Source organism: Myotis daubentonii, chromosome 9, assembly GCF_963259705.1.
Source record: "Myotis daubentonii chromosome 9, mMyoDau2.1, whole genome shotgun sequence".
NCBI lineage: Eukaryota > Metazoa > Chordata > Mammalia > Chiroptera > Vespertilionidae > Myotis > Myotis daubentonii.
The window spans coordinates 28,023,616-28,028,283 of NC_081848.1; the positions used below are offsets into that span (position 1 = coordinate 28,023,616).

Sequence of the window (4,668 nt, forward strand, 5' to 3'; positions counted from 1 at the left end):
ACAGTAGGGAAACAGAATTCAAATTGTATAATTAGAGGCAGTTATTAGAACTAAAAGTATTTCATGTTTTCACTCCAGTGAGCTGAGACACTTTTAACGGCTAGATCTTCTTGGCCAGCTAGAATGACCAAGGACAAAATAACTCATGACAATAGCAACGTTATTTCCTATTCTGCAGGCCATCTCCACAATAAAGATCAGCCCATTGGTTCCCTAAACTGCACTGCCATTATTTGGAATTCAGTGCTTATTCTCTTCTCTCTAAACCTCAGACCATCCTGAGAAAGTCTGCCAGCTACTTGCCAAGCTCCTATCACTGCCAGCTTTCATGCAGAACGCCTTATTTGTCATAGACCCAGAAAGCAAGGCTATTGGCAAGCAAGTGAAAGAGGTTTTCAGATAATCAGAAACCTTCATGCTCTTGCTTAAACTGGTGGTTATTGTACACTCTGGTTTGCACGTAGGACTGGATCACGGGAAGAAGAGATAGAGTAAGAGAACCACATGGTGTGGTCCAAAGAATGTGAAATAACTGGTTCTATGAATGCTCGCCGACTTCCGCAAAGATCAAAATTTTAAACAACATTCTGTCCTAATTCCTGAAACACAGGTCATCCTTCCACAACGAAACTAAATCTCTAACTGACATAGACATTTTGTTTATTCCCCCTGAAGTCTCTTTCCATAAAGAAGAATGTCATTAAGATATTTTATAAAAATCCTTTAAGCTAGAACCAAAATCCAAGTGTAACTTGCATACTGAAGAATAGGATAGCCCGGCCGGCATGGCTCAGTGGTTGAGCATCTACCTATGAACCAGGAGATCATGGTTCAATTCCCGGTCAGGGCACATGCCTGGGTTGCAGGCTCGATCCCCAGTGTGGGGCACGCAGGAGGCATGCACTCTCTTGTACATGGGCCAATGCTCTAACCACTGAGCATGCTGGTAGCAATTAATCATTTTTATATTCAAGTTTCTTTAAAAAGTATTTTACTGTTTAAAGAATGATAATACCAGTGTAGTGTGGAATTTACAATATATGTAAAGTAAGACATACAAAAAAATAATGAAAGTTTAGCCTATATGTGCCTATAGGAAGAAATGCACTTTAAATATAAAGACAACTTGGCTAAAGAGTAAAAGGATTAAAAAAATATAACTTGATAACACTAAGCCAAAAAAATAACAAAACTGCTTTTTGATGTATCAGAGAAACTATACTTAATAACAAAAAACATTGGCAGAGATAGGTACATCATTTTATTTTTTGGTATATATATATATATTATATTTTGGGTTATGGCAAAAAATTTATTAAATTTTTTATTTTACTGTGTTTCCTGCAATATCAGTAAAAAGTTTTTTTCCAATTCTTTTATTGTACTAAATAGGTAATTTTAGAATAAAATGGTGAACTCATCAAAAGAACACATGATCATAAACATTGATTCACTAAGAGAAGACCTTTAAAATAGATGAGACAAACAATAATAGAATTACAAGAAGAAATAACAAATCCATAATTATAATAGAATATTTTGATGCATCTCTGTCAATAATTAAGCTTAATAAAGATATAGAAGATGGAGCAACTCTATCAACCAACTTGAGCTAATTAACATAGAACATACCACCCCTAACAGCAGTTTAAGCATTCTTTTCGATTATGCACATTTAGCAAGATAGTCCATATTTTAGGCCATAAAACTAATTGAAACAACTTTGACATGATGAAAATTCACACAAAATATATTTTCTGAAAACAATGAAATTAAATTAGAAAGCAATAATGAAGAAATTCCAAATTATTTGGAAACTAAATAATATACTTCTAAATAACCTATGATTCAAAGAAAAAAATGTAAAAAGACATATCAAGGTGTTTTAAACTCAATTAAAATGAAACATATCAAAATCTATGGTATGACAGTAAAGCAACACTTAAGGGGGAAATTTATAGCACTAAAATCTCGATATTAGAAAAGAAGGGATGTCTCAAGTCAGTGACTTCAGATTTCACCTCAAGAACCCAGGGAACAAAAAAAATAAAAAAAGAAAAATAGAAAAGAAATTAAACCCAAAGTAAGCCAAAGCACAGAAATAACAATCTGAGCAGAAATCAGTGATATAGAAAACAAAAACAACTGAGAAAATCAACAAAACCAAAATCTTTGATAAGATCAATACACTAGCCAGACTAATCAGAAAAAAAGTGGAGAAGATACAAATGACCAATATAGGAATTAAAAAGGTGACATTGCTATAGATTCTACAGACAGTAAATAAAGACTAAGAATATATTATAAACAACTTTCTGCCAATAAATTAGGCAATTTAAATGAAATAAAAAAGAAACCTTGAAAGGCAGTTCAGCCCCAGCCTACCAGAACACACCTACAATAGATTGAGTTTATGACTTTCTTCAATGAGGAAACACACTTACAATGGGGATCCATGAGATGTCTCAGTAATAGTATGTTAGAAAAAAACACACATATTACAGGATTTGAGCTTTGGTTGAGGAATTTGAGTGAGGGTCTAAGGAAATGGGGATTTGCTCAAACCGGGTGCTGTCAACAAGCAGAGATAGCTTGTGGTTCAGCCATTTCACTCCAAAGTGTTACTCAAGAGAAATCAAAGCATGTGTCCATTCAAAGATTTGTACATGACTGTTCATAGCAGCTTTCTTGGTTATATCCCCAAAGTGAAAAACCACTGAGATTTCTATGAACAGGTACATGATTAACCAAACTATGGTATATCTATTCAAATGAATATTATTTCTGCAATAAAAATTCATGCAGATAACAACATAGATAAATCTCAAAATCAGTGCCCCCTTGGTTCATCAATCACTTCTTGCCATTCCCGTTCCCCCTTCCCTTGATGTTAAAGACGTCTGCACTCTCTACTTTCTTAAAATGAATTTGAGTCTCCCACCTTCTCAATCAGTAAACATTTCCTTGCTCCAAACTCTGACATTTTGAGTTTTGGCCTTTCAAAGCATCAGGCACAAGGACTTTGAACCAGTAACAGGATAGCTTTTGACTTATTTGTTAGACTTTACTATTTTTAAAAAGAAAATATGGAATGCTTCATGAATTTGCATGTCATCCTTGCTCAGTGGTCATGCTAATCTTCTCTGTATCATTCCAATTTTAGTACATGTGCTGCCGAAGCGAGCACTATTAAAACTTTACTCTTGCCCTAGCTGGTTTGGCTCAGTGGATAGAGCGTCAGCCTGCGATCTGAAAGGTCCCAGGTTCGATTCCGGTCAAGGGCATGTACCTTGGTTGTGGGCACATACCCAGTTGCGGGTGTGCAGAAGGCAGCTGATTGAAGTTTCTCTCTCATCAATGTTTCTAACTCTCTATCCCTCTCCCTTCCTCTCTGTAAAAACTCAATAAAATATTAAAAAAAAAACTTTATTCTTAATATTCTGAGGAAACTGACCTCATGGCATACGGGTCATGTTGTATGCAAATATCTACCAATGTCCTCTGGTGTTGGGTGTTTTCAGGGTTATTTTGGTTTGGTTTCTACCTCTGTCCCAAATTTGAAATTCATTTGAGGTTTCCAAGAGTGGGACAGAGACAGAACTAATCCTTGTAGTTTTTAAGAGATGCCAGCTTCTCCCTACACAGTGGATCTCTCCGTTTTAGAACATAATGACTGCACTTTATTATTTTTTATTTTTTTTAAATATACTTTATTGATTTTTTACAGAGAGGAAGGGAGAGGGATAGAGAGTTAGAAACATTGATGAGAGAGAAACATCAATCAGCTGCCTCCTGCACACTCCCTGCTAGGGATGTGCCCGCAACCCAGGTACGTGCCCTTGACCGGAATCGAACCTGGGACCCTTCAGTCCGCAGGCCAATGCTCTATCCACTGAGCCAAACCAGTTAGGGCAATGACTGCACTTTAAACATGACAGTGATTGGAGCCTAATCCCAAGGTTTCTAAATTCATTGTATTGATTCCAGGGTCTGGCCTAATTAAGAGCTCCATAGGTGAATATTTAGCTAGAGCTTCAAACCACTAGCCTATAATCATTTTACTCAAAGTTTGGTCTAAGGCCAGCAGCATCAGCATTACCTGCGAGCACCCTCAGGCCTCCCTCAGTAAGTATCTGCAGTTTGACAAGGTACCCAGGTGATCTAAATGTACTTTCATTTGCAGAGATTCTGGTCTCAAAAAACACACAAACTCCAATGGGACTCAAGTTCTCAAAATACATTGATATCTTGAGTACACATCTGTCAAAATGTGTTCAAGATTAACTGGAATCTTTTTAACACTTTTAGATTTTTTTTAAATATATTTATTGATTTCAGAGATGAAGGGAGAGGGACAGAGATATAGAAACATCAATGATGAGAATCATCCATCAGCTGCCTCCTGCTGGGCATGTGCCCCGACCAAGAATCGACCTGTGACCTCCAGGTTCATATGTCGATGCTCAACCACTGAGCCACGCTGGCTGGGCAACACTTTTAGATTTTTATATAACTTTTTTTTTTCTGAGATCAAACCATTTTATTGAGGAGGGGTGGGAGGGAGAGCAGAGTTTGCTAAGAGCAAATATGCCTCTTTGGGATACTGATTCTTACAAGCTGGTTACTTTCAAGAAAAAAAAAGACTCTGGGAAACCCTTTGACCTTCCC

At 36.7% G+C, this 4,668-nt stretch overlaps 1 non-coding gene across 1 annotated transcript; it reads right to left on the bottom strand.

The window, feature by feature from the left end:
- Positions 1-3,080: 3,080 nt before the first annotated feature.
- Positions 3,081-3,187, bottom strand: LOC132242360 (U6 spliceosomal RNA). Its single transcript, XR_009454566.1, has one exon. It is a non-coding gene; the product is annotated as a U6 spliceosomal RNA (small nuclear RNA).
- Between the last annotated feature and the right edge of the window lie 1,481 nt (positions 3,188-4,668).